The 14,897-nt window shown below is 45.5% G+C and overlaps 1 protein-coding gene across 1 annotated transcript in view; it reads right to left on the bottom strand.

Annotated features, from left to right (window-relative positions):
* The window catches only part of LOC310668798 (inositol polyphosphate 5-phosphatase OCRL-like), a gene marked incomplete at its 3' end in the record, with an annotated part of 733,402 nt that overhangs the window by 559,041 nt on the left and 159,464 nt on the right, over positions 1-14,897 (bottom strand).

Below are 14,897 nucleotides of genomic sequence, written 5' to 3'. Positions count from 1 at the left end.
ATGAAGGTGATGTGAAAAAAGCAGATGGTGTTGAGGAAGCTGAGGAAGAGGATGGTGATGATCAGAGTTCGGATTCCAGCTCAGTGGGAGGCGCTGCTGCTGATGTCAGTGACAGTGATGACACAGCAGACTACAAGAGCGCAAAGGCCTCAGTCAGACCATCTGATGCGTCTGACAATGAACTGGAAGAACCACTGTTCACCACTGGTCATTTTTCTCCTAAGAAGGAGGAGATGAGTCCAGAAGACTTGCGTCTAGTACGCAGATCTGAAAGGGCGACGAAGGGCAAACCTCTAAAGAGATTTGCTGATGAGTTTGCTAAAACGGCAACTGCTGTTCTTAGTAGCTGAGAGAAGGTATGGGAACCTTCAAGCTTCAAAGAGGTTCAGGAGTTAACCTCTAAAGATGCTGAGCCTTGGCTTAATGCCATGAAGGCTGAAGTTGATTCCTTGAATAGGAACCAAACTTGGAAATTGGTACCGGTAGTCCTAGGAATGAGACTGGTTGGCAGCAAATGGGTCTTCAAGGCCAAGACAGACCAGAATGGCAAGGTAGTCAGACACAAAGCCAGATTGGTTGCCAGAGGTTTTTCACAGGTACCAGGACAGGATTACCACGAGACCTACTCACCCACCATCAAATATGAGAGCATTCGGCTGATGCTCAAGATTGCTGCAGAGGAGAAACTGCATGTTTCCCATCATGACATTAATACAGCTTTTTTGTACGGGATTTTGGGGGAGGAGCTGTATATGCTTCCACCTGATGGAATGCAGATACAGAAGGGAATGGTCTGTAAACTGCAGAGATCCTTATATGGTCTCAAGCAGAGTGCCAGGTGTTGGAACACAAAACTCACTGAGACGTTGCTTTCTCTAGGTTTTCACCAGGGCAAGGCTGATCCGTGTGTGTTTGTCAAGGAGGAGGGGTAAAACAAACTGTATTGTTTATGTTTTGTTGATGATCTTCTGATGTTTTGGAAGAATCAGGCTTTGTACCAAAGCACCCTAGCTCAGCTGAAGGAGCACTTTGACATGAAGGATTTTGGTGAGGTATCCAACTATCTTTCTCTGCAGGTGGAGAGGGACCGAGCAGGTAATTTTCTGGTACACCAAACACAGAAAATTGCTGATGTATTAACCAGGTTGAATTTGGTTGATGCAAACCCAGCAGACACACCGATAGTGACAGGTTACCAGGTAGATAGTACTGCTGAGGCGTTTTCTGACACTACGCTGTACAGATGCATTCTAGGCAAGTTGAATTTCATTGCTAGATGCTCAAGACCTGACATAGCTGTAAGCACTAACCTGCTTAGCAGACAAGCTAATAATCCTACTGTTCAGGATTGGAAAGCTCTGAAGCGCATAGCCCGCTATTTGAAAGGGACTAAGCACTACAGGCTGAGGTTCACCAGTCAGAAGACTAGCAGATGCTAGTTTTGGAAGTGAGACCACGGATGGTACAAGCACTTCTGGAGTATGCTACATGTACAACCACTGTCTGTTTGACTGGCTGTGCAAGAAGCAGACGACAGTGAGCCTAAGTTCCTGTGAAGCAGGAGTCAATGCTCTGTCATTTTCACTCATGGATTGTGAATGGTTGATGCAACTGTTTAAGGACATCAGAGTTTCTGTGAAATGTCCTATACAAGTGTATCAAGACAATAGATCCTGTTTGGCTTTGCTGAACTCAAAGAGTTGCAAGCAAAGAACCAAGTAGTTGCAGATTAAGTTACATCGTGCAAGAGAGTGTATTCAGAAAGGACTCATTCGGGTGTCCTACGTGCCAGGAAATGAAATTCCTGCTGATCTGTTGTCTAAGGTTGTTAACAGAGAACAACTTAAGGTTTATGTACAGAGGTTGCAATTGGGTTGAACCACAGGTACTACAGGTTACACGGAAAGGGGGAGGATGTTAGGATATTTCCGTTCCACCTTAAAAGGGAGCAGGATGTTTGTGTCACAGCCTGCGCATTTCCTGTTTCACAGGATGTTTCTGTTGTGTCTTTGCTTTCGTTCCTCTCTCTCGGACCCCGGAACACTGAAGCAGGCAGTCATGTTTTCCTTTGTTCTGATCAACGCAGAAATAAACATCTTTCGCTGTGTGCATTATCTGCTGATAGAGCGTGCACGGCTCTGGAATGTGGCAAGCTATTTCTGGAGCTCATGTCTCTAATTGCTGATACTGCGTGACTACGGGAGATCAATGGACGTCCGGAGACGACGTGGAGTCATGATGGACTTTGTCTCCCTGGCAGTATCCCAACACATAGCTCTGCAGTAAACCACCTGCTTTTCATGCAGAAAGTCTCAGGCTCCATCCCCAGCATCTCCCAGGAGGGTAGGGAACATCCCTTGTCTGAAATCCGGGAGAGCCACTGCTTGTCAATTTTGACAATACTGAGCTAGATGGCCCAGTATATGGCCGCTTCCTGGGTTGGAAATTCAAGCGAGGTTCACTGAAACAGGTGGGCTATTGTTACAAATCCTGGTCAGAAAGCAAAAAGGCAACATGTGCACACCCCACCCCCCTCCACAACCGAGAGGGATGGTTATCAAAGGAGACATCAGCAACCTCTGCAGTTAACAAGGCTTCCCAGACCAGACTAACCCTCCTGCCAGTGTGCCGGTTTACTGGCTTTCAGGGATGTTTTAGTGGATTTCCTGTTACTCGCGGCAACATTTGGACTAGATGACTTTGGAAATCCCTTCTGATTCTATGCTTCTGTACACACCACAGACCAGCCAGGAAGAGATGGGGCTCTGGGGCCAACCTGGCGACAGAGGTGGCTGTCATGTGAGCACTCAAGGCAGTGTTGATACAGTTCATAGCAAAGGACTGGTTCTGGCGCTGTCTCCAGGAAGATGAGCAGAGCTTCGGCCACCGAGTGGTCACTGCCAGCTATTGACAGCCTGGCAAGGGAAGTGTTCTGTCCTGTTACCTGCAGCCTGCCTCCTTCCCAGGCTGGTCCAAAGCAAGAAGCTTGGTCCTTATACATCTGGGCCCAACTTGCAAGTTCCCCCTTTTGGCGCAAGGTGGACCTTGAACCCGCAGCCCTGAGATTAAGAGTCTCACGCTCTACCAGCTGAGCCATCCCACTGTAATTATCCCACACTTCCCCTCTTGACGAAGCTGCCTGCAAAGCTGATCTGCCGAGGAAATGTCCTTCTGCAGGCATGCTTTCAATCCAAACAACAAATACTAGTGGTCAACTCCAAAAGTGCGGTCAACAAACCCTGCTTGCCAAAGAACAATTGAACGCACCCTTGAAGCTCCTTTGCAGACATGTCTTTAGCTGTCTCCACACCTGACACCACGTATGATTCTAGATGTGGGGCCTGCGGGCCTGTCAAGGTCCCCCACCTCTGCTCTATCTAGCCAGGCTGATGTTTTCAAATGGGGGTTAAAGCTGTTAAGCTGTTTGGATGCATGACTGGACTTGACTGTGGGCATTTCATTGTGCTGTGTCCCAGAGCCTTAAGGATGGAGTGGCCTAGGAACCTAAGCCACCAGGTATATAAAAGTGAGGTCCACTCCAGCCAAGAGCGAAAGAAAACCACCAAGCAGCCCTGCTCCCCAACAATGTCCCCCAAAGAGGATACGGATCGCCTCGGGAATGCTGGTGTCCAGGACTCAATTCTCTCCTGCAGCTTGTCCTGCATGCCCGGGGTCTGGAAGAGGTCCTCCTGAAGCAGAGTATCACCCATGCGTTCGGAAGGGATGAGGTAAATCCTGGATAGCATGAAGAACAATCCAGCCCTGGGGTGCATAATGTGAGGTTGAGGAATGCCACAATGGGGAGAAGCCCCTCACCAAGAGAGCTGGCACAAGGGCTGAGAATTGTATCCCGCCTTCTTTTCACAGTAGCATTCTTACTACCCTTCTCATGATTTGGGGCAATGGGAGAGTGAAATCATTCCCCGCTTCTTCTAGTGGCCAGTCTCAGAGAGCCGCTTTGCTAGGGATAGACAGACAATGGTTGGGAACACTTGGGTTCTTCTGAGTTGCTCTAAGGAAGACCGTATGCTGGATGTCCCACCCGCTGCCGCTCCACCAAGGTGCCACTATACTCACAGCAGGAGTTTGTAAGAGCGAGTCAGTAGCTAAGATATAAATCAATTGTGACGTTTGGAACCTGCACACCCCAAAACTGGTACTGGATTCCAGCCCACACCCATCCTTTCAATGGTACCGTCCCCCTCAGCTCACCTGATGGCAGGCATTCTTGAAGAGGTGGTCCACCAAAAGCCAGATCTCCTTGGCCGCTCAGTGGAGTCATCACCATCCTGGGGTACGATATCCAGAAACTGCTTCTCCTGGAGGTCCAATGACAAGCGGGACTGGCATGAGCGCCTGACAGAATGTGTGCCTGTATGCATTCTTTTATATATATATATATATATAATATTTTATTGAGTTTTACAATAAATGAACAGAAAAAAGAACACAACACAACTAAGCAAACAGAACAAAAAGGAAAATACAACACATAAACACCATACAACAAAAGATATAAAAATAAAAATATTAAAAACAATTGTTATCTCCTTGTATTATTTACATTAACTTGTTTCTGCGACTTCCCCAGACCTTCCCTCTCTGTATTCCAGATCGTATATTCTGTCAGCAAATTCCTTCCCTCTGTCATATTTTGATTTCATCATTAACTTAGTGTCTTAATGTAATAACATTTCCATGTATCTTAAAACTTATTAATCTTTCTTAATCTTTAAGTTTTTATACTACTAGTCTTTTAGGTTCAATCTGGTGTCATCAGACATTCATTATCTTATAATGCTTCTGTAGATAGTCTTTAAACTTCCTCCAGTCCTCCTTCACCGTCTCTTCTCCCTGGTCTCTGATTCTGCCAGTCATTTCTGCTGATTCCATATAATCGATAACCTTCATCTGCCATTCTTCCAGCGTGGGTAATTCTTGTGTCTTCCAATACTGTGCATTCTTTCCTTGCTCCAGCTGGGTGGACAAGTCTTGCCCTCTGAGGCCACAACTAGGTAGGGCTGGGCGATAGCTGGCTTTCAACACTGTGATATAGCACTAGCTAAACATTGCAATACACCAATATATCACGATATCTGAAATAAGATGGAGCTATGTAGAGGCATTGGCTGGCTTCACGGTTTCCCCCGCATTGTGATTTTTGCTGCCCCCTGCAGGAGGGCAGGGGAAAGCTGAACCGGCAGAGTCCACAGGGGCTGCAGGAATCTCGAGAAGCATTGTCTGGCTTCACAGTTTCCCCCCACATGGTGTTTTTTGCATAGTACACACACACATCATGATTCGCAATATATTGCCAGGTCAGAAATTATGAAACCAGTCTCACTATCTAGACTTCAAGCTGATTTGAAAATATATCTACCGGTATATTGACATATCGCCCGGCCCTAGCCACAGCAAGCATCTCAAGTGGGAAAACAAAAAACAAATTGCTCGCACCCCAAATCCAAGCTCCCCCTCCCCCTCTTAATATGCAGCTCGTAATCCTCCCACTCGGATGTGCAGTTCACCCCAAAGCTTACTGAATATGCAGCTGTGGACATGAGGTTTGGCTAACATTTTATTTAAATTGCTGGAACCTGCCCTGGGACCTTAGGGTGAAGGGGAGGAAATAAGTAAGAAAAACAGCAACAGAACATGGATGGGCCTTCATAGTTTGATGGGCTGCAGCCCCAGCCAGCATGATGAGATGATGGGGTCACATGTTCACCACCCCTTGTCTAGAGCATGTTGCAAAGGCAGTGGTAGAAACTGAGCAACAGCTGGAGCCCCAGCCCACGACTTTGTCTGGGCAATGCAGCACACAGCAGCTGGTGAACCATGCCTCCTGCCTCCTACCCATCTTCCTCTCCAGAAATGTTCAGGGTGGTTAGTTCTATCTCCAGCTCCCACATTCAAGAGAAAGAGAAAGAGAGGAGGGGGGAGCAAGAGAGCTTTAGGAGCACAGCAGTGGCAAGCAGCCCATCACTAAAAGGAGTTGGCAAGGATGGAGAATTTGATCCCCTCATCCCCAGGGCAGCTGTTGATTAGGACCCAGTTCATCCTCCCTCCCCTCCCCCCCCCCCCGCCGCCAATACTCCCCCCCCCCGTCGAGAGAGAGAGAGAGAGAGAGAGAGAGAGAGAGAGAGAGAGTATTGGTGTGGGGAATGACACATACTGTATCAGAGTCTTAGTGCAAGAGTAGCTGGTGCATGCTAAAGAACACAGGAGCCTTGCTGGGTTAGATCAGCATTTTGTTCCCACAATGGCCAACCACATGCCCTTGGGAGTCCGTAGGGACACGGGGACAAGAGTACTCTGTCCATCATGTTCCCCAGAAACTGGTAATCAAAAGCATGTGGTTTATGATAATAGTGGCAAGAAATAGCCACTGATAAACATATCCTCCATGGTTCTAAATGTCTACAGCTGTCCAAATTGACAGTCACCACTGTCTCCTTGTGGCTAGGATACTACACCCAAGTATATCTGTTTTCGAGAGGAGTGACATTTCCCTGAGCCACCCCAAAGCAGCCACTACCGCTTCCCTAATGCCAGTGCTCAGGTGGTAAGAGTAAGCCAGAGGGGCATAGCCTGTGCAGCAGTTGCTGAGCACAGAGACAAGGAGAAAACTGGCTCTTGGGGCCAGAGGGGGCTGGCGCCTGCATCATGAGACTGGGCTTTCTGCCTCCCGTGCTGCCAATCGCAAGCGGACCCAGAGTCAAGCAGCGCAAAATCAGTGACAAGCAGTGCTGGCAAATTCTGGTTTCGTCTCCGTTCTGCTCTGCCGAGTTCTACAAGGGCCACGTTGAGACTAGGGAAGAGACAAAAGCAGAAAGCTAGAGCCACCACCTGGACTGGATTTGAGTCAGAAGGCAGGCAGGTGCGGGTTGCCTGAGAGGAAAGTGAGGTTGGTAGGGTAGTGCCTGGTTTGCCCTAAGGGACCAGCTGCCACTGCATGGAGCAGCTGCTGATCGTTCACAAGGGCAACTCCATTTACGTGCCTTCAAGGCACATGCACACTGCCACAAAGCTGGAAGGGGCAAAAATGCCCCCCCCCCCAAGAGCACAAAAGCAGCAAAGTGGTATGGAAACAGCATCTCGACTCCCTCCCGGGAGCTTTGGCACCAACCTTTCAGGCCTGTGGAGAGTTGGAGCAAGGAGTTTTGCAGGGAGGCTGCTGGTTTTCATTTTTTTTATATATGATATTTTATTGGTTTTTACAATAAATGAACAAGAAATAAAACACAATACAACAGACCAAAAAAATAAAAAAGAAAATACCACAACATACAAACACCAAACAACAATATATATATATATATAAAACATAAAAATATTAAAAGCAATTTTTTTCTCCTTAAATTTTTTGCATTAACTTGTTTCTACGACTTCCCCAGACCTCCCTTCTCTGTATTCCAGATCATATATTCTGTCAGCAAATTCCTTCCCTCTGTCATATTTTGATTTCATCATTATCTTAATGTCTTAATATAATTACATTTCCATATATTTTAGAACATAATCTTTCTTAATCTTTCAGTTTTTTTACTAATAACCTTTTACATTCAATCTGGTGTCGTCAGTCGTTCATTATCTTATAGTGTTTCTGTAAATAGTCTTTAAACTTCCTCCAATCTTCCTTCACCGTCTCTTCTCCCTGGTCTCTGATTCTGCCAGTCATTTCTGCCGATTCCATATAGTCGATAATTTTCATCTGCCATTCTTCCAGCGTGGGTAGTTCTTGTGTCTTCCAATACTGTGCGATGAGTATTCTTGCTGCTGTTGTAGCATACATAAAGAATGTCCTATCCTTCACATGTACCTGTTGGTTGACCATGCCCAGGAGAAAGGCCTCTGGTTTCTTCGGGAATGTGTATTTAAACACTTTTTTCAATTCATTATAGATCATCTCCCAGAAGGTCTTAATCCTTGGGCACGTCCACCAAAGGTGAAAGAATGTGCCTTCAGTTTCTTTGCATTTCCAGCATTTATTATCGGGCAAGTGATAGATTTTTGCCAGCTTGACTGGTGTCATGTACCATCTGTATATCATTTTCATAATATTCTCTCTTAAGGCATTACATGCCGTAAATTTCATACCAGTGGTCCATAACCGTTCCCAGTCAGCTAGCATTATATTATGACCAACATCTTGTGCCCACTTAATCATTACTGATTTCACTTCTTCATCCTGTGTATTCCATTTCAGCAGCAAATTATACATTCTTGACAATATCTTAGTTTTGGGTTCTAACAATTCTGTTTCCAATTTTGATTTTTCCACCTGGAAGCCAATTTTTCTGTCCAATTTGTATGCCTCCACTATCTGATGGTAATGAAGCCAATCACGGACTTTGCTTTTTAATTTATCAAAACTCTGTAGTTTCAGTTTATCTCCATCTTGTTCTAGAATCTTCCAATATTTTGGCCAATTGGCCTCCATATTGAGTTTTTTTAATGCTTTTGCTTCCATTGGAGACAACCACCTTGGAGTCTTATTTTCAAAAAAATCTTTGTATCTAATCCAAACATTAAACAGTGCTTTCCTGACAATGTGAATTTTGAACATTCTATGCACTTTAACCTTATCATACCATAGATATGCATGCCAACCAAATACATTATTGAATCCTTCTAGATCCAGTATATCTGTATTTTCAAGAAGTAGCCATTCTTTCAGCCAGCAAAAAGCTGCTGCTTCATAGTAAAGTTTCAAGTCTGGCAGGGCAAAGCCTCCTCTTTCCTTTGAATCTGTTAATATTTTAAATTTTATCCTTGGCTTTTTGCCAAGGATAAAGGGCGATCTGGCTGCGACATCTGTCACCCCATTGATCGCCAGGGTTGATTCGGCTGATCTGGCTGGCTAGGCGGGTGTCCCCTTCCTCCCTCACCGCTCCATGTGCGTCCCTCCCGAAGCTGCGTGCTCGGTGGAAGAGGACGACCACCCCAGATAGAAGGAGTGTACCGTTCTTCGGTCAAGGGTATACGATAGCTGCGCTCCCCTGCTAGAACCTCCAAACAAGCTCGAGGCTGCTGGTTTTCAAAAGGCCTTTCAAAAGGGTTTCCGGAAGTTTAGAGGGTGTTTGCAGGCTTTTCCAATGCTGTCCCCAATATACGCAATTTCCTTTAAACGCACGGTACCTCGGAACGCAACCCCCGTGTAAACGGGGCGTTGCCTGTACCTGATTTGAGCCCGCTACAAGAATATCTAGAGGATAGCAAACCAACTGTTACCTTTTCTAGGAAGCTGTCTTCTCCCTGAGATCAGAGGAGGAAGGCAAGAGCAAAAGACAACCAAGGGTGTTAATGGCACAGGCCCTGAGAAGAGAAAGAAACAGCCCATTGGCTGAACAGTATCTGGGCAGATGGCAGGGAAATGCACACGGTTCAGTGGCCCTGGGAAAGGGCAGGTGGGAGGACCAGAACCTGGGATGACTCAGTCAAGGCAAACAAAGGGCATGAACAGCACACAGGAAGCGGATGCACAGCTACAGAAGCTGAAGCTGAATACAGCGGAGGACCCCCAGACCCCACATTGCTGAGTGGAAGAGCAGCTGTTTTTCAAGCAGGCAAGCAGAGTGGGAAGGGTAGACATTCAGCACATGAACCTGCCAGGTAAATCAACCCCTTTCCCTACCAAGTCAATAAGTCTGGTGACGGGAACTTCGCCAATCGGCTGCCTCATCCAGCACAAGACTTCCAAGGAGGTCCCGAAGCAGCTTGGTAGGTTAGCTCCCACTGATGGTGAGGAAATAGTCCTTGCCAGGGTCAAGGTGAAGGACAAAGATAGCCTCAATCTTCTCTTCTTTGCTGACGTACACATCCAGGGAAATGTCCACCGTCTCACCTAAAACGGGTGACAGGATACTGGGGGGTAAGAGAAAGTGATCCTAACAAAAGAATATAAAAAGGGAAAGGATTTTTGCACCCCCAAAGTAACTTTCTTTTTTAGTTTACATTTCATTGAGTTTTTAAAAGTTTGGCTAGTTCTATATGTTCCCCAAGATATTTTTGTGCCTCCACAACATAAAAATACGCATTTTTTTTTTTAAAAAGTAATTTTTGGACGGACTGCTCTCACTGGTTCCCTGTGATGCCAAAAGGTGTTTTGGGACCCTCCAGCATTGTTTTGCTTCAAATCATTTGTGTGTGTGTGTTTAAAGCTGGTCACACACACTTTTACACTTTGGGCTCAGCTGCTTTGACGTGTGGCCCTTGGAGGCTTGAGCATGGGGCAGTGTAGCCCACAAATGTTAAGCCTCCCCTGCTCTACCAAACTCCACATGCAACAGGTCCACGTGGGGCTCTCCAGATATTACTGCACTTGCCACTGGCCATGTTGGCTGGGGATGATGGGAGTTGTAGTCCAGCATCTGGAGGGCATCACGCTGGCTACCCCTGGAGTCTTTGCCTGCGAGGAAGCGGCTGCTGCTCAGTGGAAGGGCATCTGCCTTGCATGCAAAGGTCCCAGGTTCTATCCCCAGCATCTCCAGGTAGGGCTGGGAGAGATCCCCTGGAAATCAAGACTGAGCTAGATGGGCCAAGGGCTTCTTTCCCCCCTGGTCTTTTTGCAGCAAACCCTCTTTATGTGGGAATGTACAGGGGTGCAGGAGAGGATATATTGTGAGATTATATCCTAATCCAACTTGTGCTAACAAGTTCCCAAAATATCAGCAGAGTTTATGACATTCCCCTTTTCGTTCGCAACGGTAACGGCTGGTAACCTTAATTTACAATTCATGGTACCCTTCAAATATCGCACCACCCTCTTTACACCTGCCCAATCATGCTCAGTGGGAGAATTCACTTTTCTGCTAAGAATCCCCACAGCATTAGCTAAGTCAGGCCTACATGTGGTAACTAAATACAAAAGTTTACCAATCGCCGACCTGTAGTCATTGTTGTCTGGCAACTGCTTTGAATCCTGCTGATTCTTGAGGAAGTCAGTGGCCATCGGTGTAGCAACTGGATGTGCGTCTTGCACCTGCATGTGCTCAATCAGCTCGTGGATCTTCTGTCTTTGTCTGAGAAGAAATGAGCCGTCCTCTTCTCTTTCCACCTGGATCCCGAGGTAGTATTGGACATCTCCTAGCTCCTTGACTTCCACCTCTTTGCTAAGGTGTTTTACTATCTGTGTATAGTCACTTGCTGTGGCAATAATCAGGTCATCAACAAAAGCTAAGATATATGAGAATTGTCCATTATTTGACTTACTGTACAAGCACTTGTCAGCATCGCCTTGCTTGTACCCAAGTTGCGTCAGCATTTTATGCAACTTCTGGTTCCAGGCTCTAGCAGCCTGCTTAAGTCCATAAAGTCCTTTCTGGAGTTTGCACACTAAATGTGCCTCATGTGGTTTCACAAAACCTTTGGGCTGTTTCATGTAAATTTCCTCAGAAATCTGCCCATGTAGAAAAGCGGTAGCAATGTCTATGTGTTTCACTCTCATTTTCTTGGAGGCTGCAATGCTTAAAAGCATTCTTACGCTGCTGTACCTCACGGTTGGTGCAAAAACTTCATCATAGTCTTCACCAAAACGCTGTGAAAATCCCTGTGCTACAAGTCTAGCTTTGTAGCGCTGCACTTCTCCTTCTGACCCCTTCTTAACCTTGAAAACCCATTTACTGCCAATGGCCTTCTTACCGGGAGGCAGCTCAGTGAGTGTCCAGGTCTTGTTCTGATGCAGTGCATCTATCTCCTCCTGCGCGGCCTTCCTCCAGAGACTGGCTTCTGCAGCTGGCATCTCCTGTATCTCTTCCAAGTGGAAGGTTCCTGTGGAAACGCCGACCCTGCAAAGTAGGACAACCGTAATGGTGGGACACCTTTGTTGGTTCTGGACGAGCGCCTGACCTCTGGTTCTGCGACCGCATCAACTTCCTCATCCTCCTCCAACGCAGGCATGTCCCCATCTGAGTCCTCCGCTTCGTCTCTGGTGCCGCTAGGGTTCTGGTCCTCTGCGTCTTCTGGTGCGTCGCCTGTAGGGGGCGCTGTAACACTCGAAGGCAGATTATTACCTTGTGGGGTCTCAAAAGGGAAATATACGAACTCTTGAGTCCTTTCTGACTCACCTGAAGAATCCACAACAGTGTTCTTAGTGTCTACTTTTCCATATTCGTCAACATAAACCGCATGGTATGCATTTGTCTTACCAGTTTGTAAGTCCATAATTCTGTATCCTTTGCCTCCAGAGGCGTATCCCACAAGGATACCTGCTTTTGCCCTGGAGTCAAGCTTGTGTCGGTGTTCCTTGGGCACATGGAAGTAACACGGACTTCCAAACACACATATGTGCGACAGATTGGGAGCTTTCCCATGCATCCTTTAGCATGCACCTTGTCATGTCCATAATGGACCTAAACTTTCTCTCAGCTATGGCATTCTGCTGTGGTGTGTAAGGAACTGTGGTTACTTGTACAATTCCTTCCTTGGCCAGGAGAGCCTGCATTTCATTTGAGCAGTACTCGCCTCCATTGTCGCTCATTAGCACAGCTGGAGCTCTCTGGAATTTATTCTTGACCATGGCAATGTATTCCTGGAGCTTGTCCACTGTCTCACTCTTCTCTTTGAGGAAATATACAACACAAAATCTTGAAAAGTCATCCAGAAATATTAAAATATATCTATTCTTTCCCAGTGAGGGAACATTCATGGGTCCACATATGTCAGTGTGCACTATGTCAAGCACTTTGCTGCTTCTTTGTTCTGCACAACGTGGAAATGAAGGTTTTACAGCCTTCTCAGTAATACAGCTTATGCACTTTGCTGGAGCTTTGTTTCTCTGCTTCACCTGCAAACCTCTTACAAGATCTCTTTTCTGTAGATCCAGAATGACGTTGGTATCCCTATGTCCAAGCCTTCTATGCCATAGGTCCAGATCTGCCTCATCCTTCTGGCTGGAATGTGCCACTTTTGCAGACTAGTTCTGTGAAAGATCAAGCTCATATACACCATTTATTAGCTTTGCTTGAGCAACCACTTTGCCATTTTTAGTCACCTTGCATTCTCCATTTCCAAATGTGATCTGGAAACCTTTCTTGTCCAATGTGGACACGCTGATTAAATTGCAGCTCAGCTCTGGAACATACAAAACTCTAGAGATTGTGTTCTCAATGCATTCATTGTTTATATTGCATTTCAGACTCATGGAACCTGCACCTTTTGCTTTAACAATGTTGCCATCTGCAATCTCAATTTCAGATCCTTCTTCATCATTTATCTCATTAATCTCATTAAAATAGTCCTTTTTATATGAAAAGTGCGAGCTGGCACCTGAATCTAAAATCCATTTATTACATTTATTTTCACGATTCTGGACAGCTAAATTCCTTTCTTGCAGTAGCCATGTGCATTCACATTTCCCCTTCTTTTCCACTTTTGGCTGAAAGGGGTGGGGTTTCTTTGCTTTAGGAACCCTGCAACTCTTTGCAATGTGTCCTTCTTTGTTACAATTGAAACAAATCACCTTCTTAGGCATCACTTTGGACTTTGTAAATTGCCTAGATGCATAACTGCTGTCCTTGATTTAGCATTTCTCACTAGAGATTCAGTTCTATGTATGCATTCTTCTTTTAAATAACCAGTCAAGTCTTTAAAAGTCAGACCTTGTCTATGATCCATCAAACTTACAAATGCGCTAAAGCGTGGTCCAAGTGATGATAACAAAAATGCTATCTTTGTATCTTCATCAAAAGCTTTGGGAGTCAGATCAATTCTTTGAATAATCTCAGTAAACTTGTTGATGTGCTCTGTGAATTCCTCTTTTGAATTCATCCTCAATCTGGTTAATTTACACACCAAGTTTCTGAAGCAGTTTATGCTAGATTCTCCATACACGCGCTCAATATCTCTTAAGATTTGAGATGCATCCTCTGTACTATTTATTAATGATAGCTGCTCATCACGAAGTCCACTCAAAATTATGTGTCTAGCTTCGCTGTTCATGCGTCTCCAAGCACTTATCTTGGCTAAAGCTTCCCCAGACGATCCCGTAGGTTGAGGGTTTAAAGCTTCCAAAATGTGCTTATAATCTAAACATGCTATCAAGCGCTGCTTCCAGTGTATTAAATTGTGTTAATTCAGCACAGGCATTCCTAGCTTTGCATCACTATCAAAAGCTGCTCTAGCCATCTTAAAATCCAAAAATTGAAAATTCTTCAAAATCTCAAAAATCTCCAAATTCAAAACAATTCTTCACTGCCTTGGGTCACTGTGAACTCTGAGGAAAAAAAGGGGGGGGGGTTGCTTAATCCCCACTGCACAATGGAACAAAGGACCATGTGCTTACCAGGAAGTTAACTCAGAAAAATACTACTCAATTCAAAATCACAATCCAACACAATACTTCAAAAATACGCCGAAATATGCAATACTGGGGCCAATAACCCTTTGTGGGAATGTTCAGGGGTGCAGGAGAGGATATATTGTGAGATTATATCCTAATCCAACTTGTGCTAACAAGTTCCCAAACTATCAGCAGAGTTTATGACATTCCCCTTTTCGTTCGCAACGGTAACGTCTGCACAGGTTCGCTAGAACCACTATAATAATTACTCTGGTAATTTCCCCTTTTGTTCCCTCTTAAAATACAAGACATGACACAGTCTTTATAAAAGTATAAAAGCGTTTGCTCACGTTCTGTTCACAATATGATCCCAGAAGGCAGACAGCTTAAAAAAGGTAAAATACACTCAGAATCTATCTTATAGGAAGATAGTACTGTCCTCTCTTGGCTGAGAGCCAAGAGGGCATGTTGCTCCTTCGAAAGATGAAGATGAGAGAGAGAGATATGGCTGCCTGCCCTGTGCTTTTATCATTTACCTGCACAGGTGAGGCCACACCCACCTCTGGTCACATGCGGAGGAAGTCTGTCCCCAGGAAGTTTACCTGCTTGCTGGACA

Source organism: Podarcis tiliguerta (assembly GCF_965153285.1).
Source record: "Podarcis tiliguerta genome assembly, chromosome: W".
In the NCBI taxonomy this organism is placed as follows: Eukaryota; Metazoa; Chordata; class Lepidosauria; order Squamata; family Lacertidae; genus Podarcis; species Podarcis tiliguerta.
Note: the sequence above shows the minus strand (reverse complement) of the source record. Positions and strands in the feature narration are given on the sequence as shown.